Consider the following 13,027-nt stretch of genomic DNA (forward strand, 5'->3'; position numbering starts at 1 on the left):
GAATCATGACGATCAGGAGTTGTGTCTGCTCTGCACAAGCACCAAAATGGCGGCGCCCACAACGATGTCGGGGAACGGAGTGCCGATACTCTAAGCGCAGCTCATTTAGTGGCTCTAATGGGTGCTGCAGTACCGGCACATTCTACCGGTCCTTAGTACGACGGTTCTACCAGTAGCACCGGGGCTCCGAATCGGTGAAGAGCACGGAGAGGAAGAACAACAGAACGTTCGATCGGCGGTGGACGTGACGAAAAGGCGGCTGGGAGTCTGATGGAGAGAGACACATCGGCGGAGGGAGTGCAACCGACCAACGCAACACCACGCGGAAGCGGAAGTCGCGGGGAACGCGACTGTCTAGGCTAGATCCAGTATCCATTACTGTTGATTACCCGATGCAAAGGTGAGAGCCGCAGACTTTAATCCTATATAATCCAATCAGTTAGGTGTTCGAATCTGCAGCATTGCATATATAGCGACTTTAGTCGTCACGATACTTGAAATTCGCTGGAGGCCGCCAGGCCTGGCGATTATTGCATCAGTATTCGTAACCTGCCGCAACACGCCGTAGTGCCGATCTTGCGGCTCACGCGGAAAAACACAACCACGTACTCCGCCTGACTATAGACGCTTTACAGCAGCTGTGCATGTGCGCCGTCATAACTGCCCTTCAGTTTTTGTTCCCTCTTATTCCGTTCGCTTCACTTCATCATTACCACAGCAGGACAGGTTGTTGCCATTTTAGATGCTACTGTGTTCTTGTACCCAGCATAGGCCCTTGTGAAGACCCGTCAACGCCCGCTTCAGTGGCTCGGCATCTCGGTAAGACAAGAGAAGGGCGGCTATGGCGGCTCAATCTGGCGCGTGTGTAAAGCGTCTATATAGTACTGCTAAAGCACTTCCTCTTCTGGGTTAACGACACTTAAGATGCAACCCCACCCCTGGTATTGTGATTCTGAACCAACAGATGGCGGTGGGATCGCCTTCCAGGCCTGTACATGAATGCGAGAAATCGTGTGTGGTGGCGCTTCAATACAGTTGGATATTCTTATATATCCATAATTTGACATCCCTGGTCCCTTGCTTGGTTTTCTCTGCACGAGCTTTCTTTGGAACGCGCACGGCTGCGCCAGCTCTCGTGCAAGGGGGCCAGTTGCCACGCTCCGAGCTCACGTCTCCAGCAAATGTAGGCAGAACAAAACGCGAAAATCGTCCTGAGCCAAATGGCGAGACACATGCACAACAAAACTACCGCCGCGTTGAAAATTTTTAAATTGCCTGTGCGCAGTTATCGGAGGTTTCAGAGGCCAATTACACATATTACAACTTGATCAGATTTATACTGATACGAATGAAGGTGACGAGAGGACGAACACTGAACTGAAAAATAAAGGTTTAATCGGCGAACTTGTTCCAAACAAAAAAAAAGTAAACAAAGAGCGTCGAGGCAGCAGAAAAGCAGGCGGCGATTCGGCAGCGTAACAAAGAGCGAGAGCGAGACTGACTCGACAAGGTCGCTCGCAGCTGCTCATCTAGAGTGCGTCAGGTCACCATCTCGAAAGTTCGGCAAAGAAGGTTCGAGCGTCGCGCGTTCGGGGCGAGGATGAACTGGCACTTTCGAGGGCAAGAAAACAGGGCGAAAGTTCCGTCTGGTGCAAGAATGAACGCGAATCTTCCAGAAGTCCGTGACCGAGCGTTGCTTTCTCGGCTCTGCAGGCGGCAATATGACGGGCCGGCCCTTTTATCATGCATGCGTTTGGATCTTTGTGTATTTCCAGCAAAATATGATGACGTCATAGTCTGGTTTCCAAAATTCTAGCTTGAGGAATTAACTACCTAAAAGAAAAGACTATTTTTTGGCGGTCAGGTGTCTCATTTAGGTAGCTGGGTGTTTATTTTGACCCAAACCACGAGACTGGAAAACACAAAAAATGACACTCAGGTTTAGATGTTGAGTTTGGTAAACCCAAAGTAGGACTGGTGTGGGGGTCATAATAAAAAATGCTGATGTTAAAAATAAACTCACAACATTAAAGAATAATTATTAATTTTAATACTAATTCAGTGATAAATGCAAAGAATGACCAGGCAAAGAATCTGGGTCTGTTGATACCTTTTGCACATAGTTTTAGCAACTGACAGGGTGTCACAAAAGAAAAAAATACAGGGTTTTTACCGCAAGAATAAACTAGGCATCGTCGAACGCTCATTCTCCGCCCATAGGTATACCGCTAGAGGTACAACCAGATGTCAAAGTTTCAGTCCAATACGATGCCTTCTTCTAAAATTATAAGTGATTTTCTGAAATGTTCAATGGGAAAATAGCGGCCGACGGAGTTTTCGAATACATGGGGCTCTATGGGCACAAGAAACGAAAAACAGACCAAAAATGGGCTCCATTTTTCCCATTGGAAGTTTCAGAAAATCACTTATAACCTTTGAATAAGGTGTCCGTTCGGGATGAAACTTCGACATCTGGTTTTGACCTAGCGCTACCTTTCGGCGGAGAATGAGCGTTAGGCAATGCGTAGTTTATTTTTGCGGTAAAAAAACAATAAACCTGTAAATTGTTTTTGTGACATCCTTTGCCAGTCTTAATTTGGTGATTGATGCGCGCAAGTAGTGGTGTGCAAAAATGAAAACGATGCAAGCGGGTAGTCTTTGACGTTGTACAAAAATATAGTGTAAGCACGCAAATGGTACTCTGATAAAGAATGAAACAGCCCTACGTTTTACACTAGCGTTGAGCATGTCGAAAGTTAAGGGTGCATCAAAAGCTAAGCTTGTACACATATACTGCTCAGGCCATTGTGTTTGAAGGCTCATAGTAATTTATTATCCTGAGATTTGGTGTAAGTTGTCTCCTGATTGCTTACAACAGAAAGAAGGAAACATTCTAACTCTGGGTTGGTAGAAGTAGGGTGGTGATTTGGGCCAGTTGGTAAGAGTTAAACATGATGAAAAACAGCCTCAGAAAAACAGGGACGAAGAACGAGTAAAGACAGGATAACGGCTGACCCGCAACTAAAGTTTATTGAAAGAAAAAGTGATCAAAGAATCTTGTTAAAGACAACAGACATACATATTAAAAACACACGCCCGCCAGGCGACCAGATGTGCAGACGCATTGCTTCAAAACTTCACACTCATGTTGGATTGCAGATAGAGTACCTCCCTAGAGCGCCACCGATGGCTCACTGACACATCTGTCTGCCATCGAAGAGATTATGAAAGCTTCGATCATCTCCAATCATTTTTTCCCCTGTGTCTGCTTACAACACTCACGTCACCAAAAGAGGGGAGACAGGAACAATGTCTGCAATGTAGCGATAGAAGCCCCCTACCGTTGCTTTCAAGGAGTACGCGTGCTCTCTCAGCCTGTCGTTCAAACACATTCCTGTCTGACCGACATAGGATCTTCCACAAGATAGTGGTATTTGGTAGACGACACCCATTGTGCAAGTCACAAACAGTGTTTTGTACTTCTTTTTGCACTTAGCTTGCAGACGTTTTTCCGCGCCTGCACTAACCCTCGCGCATACCTGACTCATTTTCTGTGGCGTTGAAAACACAACAGGGATCCCGTATCGTCCTACGACCTGTGTTAGATTGTGGGAAAGGCGATGAGGGTAGGGGACCACCATTCTCCGGTAGAAAACCGGAGAGCGGTGGAGGGGAGTGGTGGATTGGTAGAAAAACTCCACCTGGCTGACGGCCACCAATCATCTCGGCGCCGATTATGAGTATTCACTGCATGCCAAAGGTCACGTGCTTAGAACGAGTGTTTCCCACGTGATTTCATACGATCGCAATGGTTCTTGACAAACAACAATGTTTAGTCAGGCAAGCGGTCATATGTGAAGCTTACAATATTTTTTATTGGTTGTGGCACACGTGACAAGTTGCATAGGTTCTTTTTTTTCTTTCTTCTTTTTTTTTAGAATCCGCAAAAAAGAACGCTTTTGGGTTACCTTGGTCCCTAATAATTCATGTAGCACACAAAAGAGCACGAACTGAATCGCTGTGGGAAACGAAAACAGTTATGATAAACAAGCGTGTAATCACGCGAAAACTGGGGGCATGGCACATATACAGGAGCTAAGCTTTGTTTCACTAAATACACTACCAATAAAGTATTTGGTTGCATCCTGCGAGCGAAGCCGAACGTACAAGTGCGAGCATACTCTCCTGAACTACACTACCAGTGAACAAGCGCACCATCCAAACCACCGAGCTCGCTTTCATAGCGTTTGGGGCGCTCAAACCTTTGAAAATACAATTATAATCAATTCTATTATTTCAATTATTTTTATTAAGCGCGCCTATGCGTTTTTTTTTTTTTTTTTACTTTTACGTTCACGTGTGAGGGAAGACGGTGGGGGATCGGCCGGGCAGGACCAGAATATATGTTCGATCGTGGCCTTGTTGTATTCGTCGGCGTCCTTTGTTGGATCATAGCACTTGGTGCATCGGGCCTTGTATAGATCCGGGAGGTAGTGTCTGAGTGTCGCGGGGTTAGGAAGAGTATTCGTCTGAAGTTGTCGCAATAATACTTGTTGGCGTCTGTTGAGTGACTTATGTGGTGGTGGGTATATCTGGCGCTGTAATCTGTAATGTTGTGTAATGTCATGAAAACCACGAAGCGGTTCCTTATGCCATGGGATATCTCTCGGCTCGTTAGCAATCGGAATGGCCACGCCGACCGCCCCGCATGTCCCGGCCCGGCGAGTCGCATCTCGGGCCGCGGCGTGGGCCGCCTCGTTACCACCGACCCCCTGATGAGCCGGAGACCAGATTAATGTGATTGGGTGTGTGACTGGAGGGATGATGGATGATTTCAATGTTAGGAGCTTTGTTGCTGATCGAGAGACGCGACATGAGCTGAAGCCGAGAATGGCCGTCTTGGAGTCACAGATTATGGAGCGTAACGACTCGGACGCGTGGTTGAGGGCCAGGCCGATTGCAGCTTCCTCCGCTCTGGTGGGGGAATCCTCCTTGACACTCAGTGGACGACCCTGCTGCTCAGCTGCGATTGCGTTATTCAACTCGCTGCGGTCACAAGAGCCGAGCAAGTCGCCGCCCGGCCCAGTCCGTCCGGCCACTCTGCAGGGGAGGCACCACGCCGGCCGTAGGAGAAGGAACCCACGTTCTGGATCTTATGAAGCTTTTATAAAGTTTATTCTCTCTCTCTTTACGTTCACGTGCCATTTTCTTAGTTATATAATGTTTTTCCAGAAGTCTGCCAAGTATAGTCTGTTTCATTATAAGAAAAAGCCACATAATCAAAGATTTAGACAAAAAAATAAAAATAAAAAAGAACGCGAACACACATTCACAATGCGATGTAACGGCGCATTCAAAATTAGGCGTTAGTTTTTTTAGAGAGCAGCAATTTCGTAGGACGACATTGTTACCCGATGAAGGTTATAAAAAGTGCAGTGCAACTGTTAGCTCGGAGTCTGTAAAGTGCATTACGCAGTACATGTGATACACGATCGCACGACGGTAGGATGCAGATAGGCGACTAAACCCAGGGTCCCTGCTAAAGCCCCTTGATAAAGGCGTTTCTTACAAATACCGCCAACCATTATTATGAAAACGCGCAAGACACGTGCCACGAGCGGGCGCTCCGCCGCCATTCGCTTTCAAGGGCCAGTCATTAGAGAGTTTTAGTAGATCGTTTTCGGTTTCCCGCTCCGCTCTATGGAAAGCGGAGTCGCCATCGCGCATGCGCGACCCGCTCTGGGATTTGAGCCTGTAGCGTCAGCTCCGCTATCGTCGCCATTTTAAAAGGGTCATGAAACGATTTTCCTACTTCTTCCTGCTTAGCTTTAATCCTCAACTCAAATGCGAGTTGTGAAATCACGTGGTCGTGACATTCCTTCGGCACCGCTGCGATGACTCCTAGCTTCCACCGTGCTTTTTATGCACACCATAAAACTTCTCATTCCCCAGTGACAATAAGTTCCGTCAGGGCACTCATTGGCCACGAACGCGAATCTAAATATTCGTCGACGGATTGATTGTTGACGAGCGCATACGTCCGAGTGACGCAGTTCTCGTGTCGAATGCGTGAGCTGGGCTCTGCTGACGTCAGTTTGGCGCCGGTGACGCGCTTTCCGAACCGCGGATGTATCATAGTGAAAAGGCGGAGAGCTTTCGAAGGCAAGAAGGTACAAAATACTCCGCTATATTTTCAAATTTTCGTACCGAAAAGCTGGCTTTTGCTTTTTAGCCTCTGTCTTTTGGCCAACTAAACGATATGCGATTAGTAAAGTCTTAATTTAAAATCATTCATCCCAACCCAAAATTCGTTTCACGTCCCCTTTAAGGCCATGGTCCCACTGAATGCGGCAGTTTAGGTACTTTTTGGCAGGTCATTACTCATCTCCTTTTGAATACTGTTTTGTGGGATTGATGTCATTCGAGAGAAAATCCAATCCTCTTTCATTTGATATTATGTGTGTGTTGGTTTTTACTGTTCATGCGCATTTGTAGCGTTGCGAATATGATGGCGCGGACCCTCACTTGCTCCGCTAGTTCATGTTTTACGAACGATCCATTAAAGATAACATGGTTCCAATATAGCAGTTTTGTTAAGATGATGTCGGAGCAGAATGTAACGATACACTTTTTTGGTATTTGCACTACTTTGTTTTTTTCATCCCTCCGAATATTGCCTTAAAATTGACATTTTTCAGCACAAATATGTCTTTAATGACAAGCGCTAGGACAATGAAATTAGCTACAGATGTAGTGCTTATAATTGCTAATATGCAAAAAAAAAATTAATGTTGTGTACATTTTTTTTGTTTATATATTTTATATCAAACGTAGCACTTTTTTGTGCTTCGAGTCACGGTACTTCAAATGCCGCTGAGGAAATAATTAAACTATGATAAAATCTTCTATAACATTTAGAGCTACAATAATTGTCCAAGAGGTGGACGATGGCTTTTTTTTATTTTCAAAGTCATAACGCTCCCGGTGCGTTTTAAACTTACCTGTTTTTGACGTATATCTTTTTTGGACATCAAACAGATTTATTGGCATTTAATAACATTTATTGTTTGGAATAGATATACATTCCGATGCATTAGATTCTCACAATGATCTTGCGTTGGTTTTTAATAGGTGTAGAGCTTAGCTAATATTAAAAACAATTAAAAACTGTTTGGGCGTTGTGTTGCGCTACCTGGCGGATGGCAGACAAACTGCTGATTTCTAATGTTCAAAAAATTTCCGAGGGCGGCGTTGGCGTCTGTATAATCATCAATCTCCGTGTCTTTTTACCTTCACATTTAAAAAATATATTGGAAGATTTACTATCGATAAATGAATGGTTTAAGTGCTGGGTCAGGTTAATAAATCTAAGCCAAATAATTACACAAGCGTAGCGTGATATAATGTGTTCATTATTCGATATGATTGAAATCAATAAACAATAAAGACGAAAAGGAAAAGAATACACCCGAGTTCACTTCATGCCTAGAGTCACTAAATGAGCTTTAAAGTATTGGCACTACGTTCCCCAAAATAGTTTTGGGCGCCGCCATTTCGGGTCTTGTTCAGAGCAAACGTAACTGCCGATCGTCATGATTCAAAAGTACGACTTCCTCAGCATTAGATGCGGCGCAAGGAAGCTGATGCAATATTGCAATGCTCTGTCGCGGGTTGTTTAAGCATTTGTGGGGGACGGAAAAGCGTTTCCTGTGATTTTAGATAAAGCTTTAGATAACTGGCAACCATGATTTTAAGCCACAATATGGCCAAGTGTCGTTACTCTGAACCGTAGCTAATTTACTGGCACAAGCAGGAAGAATGAGAAAGAGGCAGGTGTCGAAAGGTAGTGGCTTGTGGAATACACGGGGCTTACGTCATGGTCCCTCCAGGTATTACAAGCCTCTTGAACAAGAGCATGAATAGTGTCATTAAATAAGCTACGCTTCAGAGTAGCGACACTTGGCCATATTGTGGCTTAAAATCATGGTTGCCAGTTATTTGAAGCTTTATCTGAAATCATAAGAAACGCTTTTCCGTCTTCCACTATAGACAGTTTGCGACAAAGCAAAGCAACATTACATGAGCTTCCTAACGCCGAACCTAATGCTGAGGATGTCGCACTTTTGAATCATGACGATCGGCGGTTGCGCCTGCTCTGCACAAGCACGATAATGGCGGCGTTCACAACACTGTCGGGGAAGAGTGTGCCTAGTGCCACTAAATAAGCTACGCTTCAGAGTAAGGACACTTCGCCAACAAAATATGAATAATACACTATTATTATAACTTATTTAGTTTTAACCAACTACACATAATGAGAGAAGGAAGCGGTCGGGTAGGAAAAACGCGGGTTTTATGTGCAACCGTTCTTACCGTCTCAAAAGAGAGAACGCGCGAGCTTGCGCTGGTTTAAAAAAAAAAAAATACGATCCAAAGAAAAAAAAAATTGGGTTGTGTGTATGTTTATACAGCCTAGAACTTGGTCTGCCTCACAGGGGCGACGAGTCTCCCAGCTGTAGATGAGAAATTTAGCCAGTGCGGTACAACCGCTAGCCTGGGGTCTTTAACGTGCACCACGCACTAGTGATACACGACCGCACGCCGGTACGATGCTCATCCAGATCGAAACGGGCAGGGGTGGGGCTCGAACCCAGGATCCCTGGGTTCTGCAGTGCGAGCTTTTGCTCTACGTGCTCCGAGCTGGTGTGCGATAGACCACTCGGCCACCGATCCCCCCACGATCCAAAGGAAAGAGGCGGCACGCTGTGTTCTTTGTGATTGTGCATCTAATTGCAAATTGTTGTGGGTATGTTTATAAAGCCGGAAGTCAGTCTGCCTTATACCGCTGTTACACGGGCACACTTAAAAATTGGGTTGTGTGTGTGTTTATACAGCCTAGAACTTGGTCTGCCTCACAGGGGCGACGAGTCTCCCAGCTGTAGATGAGCAATTTAGCCAGTGCGGTACAGCCGCTAGCCTGGGGTCTTACCGCGGTTAACTCAGCTTTCACTGCGGTTACGTGGCAGCACAGATGCCGCACTATACCCTCGGACAGCTATTTCAAAAAAAGGGAAGAGAGCGCGTGCACTGCTTTGATGGATGCTCAAGATGCTGCCGCGCACGTTCGCCCATAGCTCTGACTGCATCGCCGTAGAATGTTGTCGGCAAGTATCGTGCGCTAACTGTGGCTTAGCGTAACCGCAGTTAAGTGTGCCCCTGTAACAAGGGTATTAGTGGGCGTCTGGTGTCTCAGCTGTAGATGAACAATTTAGCCAGTGCGCCACAACCGCAAACCTAGTGCCTTTAACGTGCACCACGCAGTAGTGATACACGACCGCACGCCGGTACGATGCTCTTCCAGATCAAAACGGGCAGGGGCGGGTTGGGTTCTGCAGCGCGAGCTTTCGCTCGCGCTCCGAGCTGGCGTGCGCTGTACTCCATTTCACCTTATGTTGTACCACAGAGAAGGCTAGAAGCGCGAGCTCATAGCGTTGGCAGCTGCTCTAAACATACGAGAGCTTGTGCCGCCGAGATGTGCCCTAGAGCAAGGAGCTCGCGCTTGTACCTTTTACTCCGGTACATCATAAGGTGAAACAAAGTATAGGCGCTTTCAGGCAGCTGTGCATGGGCGCCGCCATAACCGACCTTCAGTTTTTGTTCCCCCTTATTCCGTTCCCTCCACTTCATCATTGGGACAGTAGGACAGGTTATTGCCATTTTAAGTATTACTGTGTCCTTCTCCCCAGCATAAGCCTTTGTGGAGGCTGGTCGACGCCCGCTTCAGTGGCTCGGCATCTGGGTAAGACAAAAGAAGGTCGGCAATGGCGGCTCAATCTGGCGCGCGCTGAAAGCGTCTTCCATGCACTCGGCCACCAATCCCCCCCCCCCCCCCCCCCCCTTTGTGCGTCTAATTTATATACAGGTACAAGTAATTGAAGATCGACGATGGACGTAGATCGTCTCGAGGTAATGTAACGTAATAACATTGTATAAACGATAAACATATTTAAAGACTGAACGACTCAATTTTTCTTGGAATGTAATAAGGCGGTAGCCTATTGTAGTTACTGTTGATGAAGAGCAATATGAGGTGACGAGGTGATGATTAAATAATGAGGCTCTATAAGGACGACGACATTAGTGGGTGTCGAACCACAAAGTACATTGCCAGACTTGTTTCAAGTACCGTGTACCCAAAGACCTTTCTTCACCCGCAATAGAATATGGTAGAATCAATAAGGATGCTGCTTTAGAACTGTATGTGGAACAGGAAAACTGCACTGTGCAGAACTGCGGCTTATTCGTTAATATGAGGGACGGATTTCTAGCAGCACTCCCTGATTGACTACTTGGAACAAATGGCCTCGTTGACGTAAAGCGTCCCCGTTCCAAAAGATTCTTGAAGCATGCTTAAACCGCAAAGGAGTATGAGGCGAAAAACAAGAAAAAAGGAGCCTGGTGTGAAAGGTCCAAATCACCACTATAGCGTCTACTACCAAATACAACGGCAGTTACACAATACACAAAGAGAGTTTTGTGATTTCTTTATATATACACTGAAGGGCATTGATATCCTACGTATTCGGAGGGATGACACCTTCTGGTCAACCAACAAAGAGCCTTTTCTACTCAAGTTTTACATGGAAGGCCCGACTTCCGCTGAAATTCCTCACGTAGACGATTTGTCCGACCGAATAAACTGCCATTACTCCCGATCTGGGAATCTGTCGATCTTCGTTTGTAGGCCATAGTATCATGAGATCGAAGGGTGTGGCTCTTCGTTCGCCGAACATTGCTTCGGCGGGTGTTTTTATCGTGTAAGATGAGACCGTCGCGTGTTGCTGGAACAAGAACCTGGCGATTCTTCACTGAACTGCTTCTTCCGTAAGCTTCAAGAGGGCTTTGTTCGTTTTGCACACCATCTATTTTGCTTGCCCGTTGGTTGGAGGATGGTATGGTGCACTAAGGTGATGCCTGATGCCGGTTTTCTTCTTTTTTTAGCTTGTTTATTTTATTTGAAGCAAGATTCGGCGCGTTATCATAGAAAAGGATGTCGGTAGGGCAAATGTAGGAAAAACAGAGCGTAGAACGTCAATGACGCGTTTGTACGTCGTGGCAGGCATCGTATAAACTTCCAACCACTTAGAGTACGCATCGACAATGACTCCGCAGATGCGGATACGTTTCGCCACCCGCGGACTGAATAATGGGTCGTTTTCCATGACTGTTCAGGATGGCGCTGGACTCGAGGAAGACTTCGAGTCTTTCCACAAAGTTAGCCCAGGAGCCTGCACTTTTGTCGAAAGCGGTAAGTGTTCGAAAAGTCGACAACGTCGGTAGCCACGTGCTGTGCTTGATACTGGACGCTTACCATTCGCTGAGAAGAAACTTGCTTGTTCGTCTGCCACGAGTCGTCCGATATCAGGTCATCACCGCTACTCCATCTCCCGACAAAAGAGGAATTCATTGTCCGCATGTCCATAGTTAGCAATCACGTGAACTTATAAATTCCCGAACGTTCATAACTTGCCGTCGCTAAACGCCGTTCATGGATAGCCTCTTCATTGCAAATAAACCTCTTCCTATTTATTCTGATGGTTTTCATCATATTCCTCCTAAGCTGTACTTACAACATTATGTGTGTCGGTACTTCCGAAAATATTGGGACGGCGTTTGTTTTCTGGGAACTATCATGTAACAAAAAACCCTTACAACATCTTCCGGATCCCGTGAAACACAATATTTCATGACGTCACTTTTCAGTCCTCATTATACTGGTGAGGTAAGTACCGTAAATCGCGAATCAGTTTACTTGACGTCCGCTACCACTGGTGTCCTGGAAGATTGAGTCTATGAGCGTGCATTCCTGCAGAAGGTTTTCATTGAAAGAATATTGACACGTCAATCAACAGGTGATTCCTTCTTGGTAAGATTTATTGCGAAATCCCGTGACAACCGCCGAACCGCATTTATCCCCAGCCTGACATTCTCGCATACAGGAGTTCGCTGGGCCCCTCATTTTTAACCAGCTGAGCACAGCTAAAGTCACTGGATCCTGGGAAAGTAGCGCCATTGCCTTCCCTACCTGCTAGCCGGACACAAACAGGTACTAACATACAGACGACCCAAACCTAGCAAGGCGATTGGCTAATCGGTCTACGTTGCCATGGAAATCGCCATCTTGGTCCATTGAAATCTTCGAAGCTTCCAGGGGGTCGTTCTAAACCAGTCGCGCCAAGATTACCATGGAGCATCATCGTACTGGAGGCGTTCCTCGCCAATATAAGAGTCTTTGGCACTCTGTATGCAGTCAACTTATTATTCATGCCCATCTCCATGGATCTCTTACAATTATATTGTTCTTCTTGCGTATCTAAATACAGTAAACTTATTTTTCAATACCTCCAAGCACCGACACAGCATCTGGTGGTGGTACGACGGTGTACGCTTGTTTCACCGGTGTTTGGTTAGCATAATCTCTGTATACAAAAAACCACTCCATAAAGCTATACCCGTCACCAGCGGATCTAGATCGGCTCACCAAGAACGGAGGGGCCAAGTAGAAATTGCTCATTTCACGGACCAAGATGGCGACCACACGGGGAACTTGGCGTTACTTTCCCAGGATCCAGTGACTTTAAGCACAGCTGGCAGCGGCGCGAGCAAGGCCACGAGAAGAACGTGATGGTCCTCGAGCCATCCCACCGTAAACCAATGTTTCGGCCACTCCACTAAAGCCCCTCGATGTGTTTGCGTTTGTCTTGCTTTTATCAAGGGGCTTTACACTCCACGGGTGCGTGTCGCCATCTATTGGTTGAACTAACGCTTTGTTCAAGATGGCTGCCGTGGGACCGCAGCCTTAAGAACTACGTTCCACTCTCAGTAAAGGTTCAGTAGATGGTGCTTTTCTGGAAAGGTGGGTGCTCGCTATTTGAAATCATGCTTGGGAGCGCGCTTGACCGTTATGAACCTCGCTGCACTAAGATGGCTGCGCAGACTTTGTTTGAGAAGGCGTCCCCCAGAAAAC

The sequence above is a fragment of the Ixodes scapularis genome, unplaced genomic scaffold (genome assembly GCF_016920785.2).
Source record: "Ixodes scapularis isolate PalLabHiFi unplaced genomic scaffold, ASM1692078v2 PGA_scaffold7__128_contigs__length_106722199, whole genome shotgun sequence".
In the NCBI taxonomy this organism is placed as follows: domain Eukaryota; kingdom Metazoa; phylum Arthropoda; class Arachnida; order Ixodida; family Ixodidae; genus Ixodes; species Ixodes scapularis.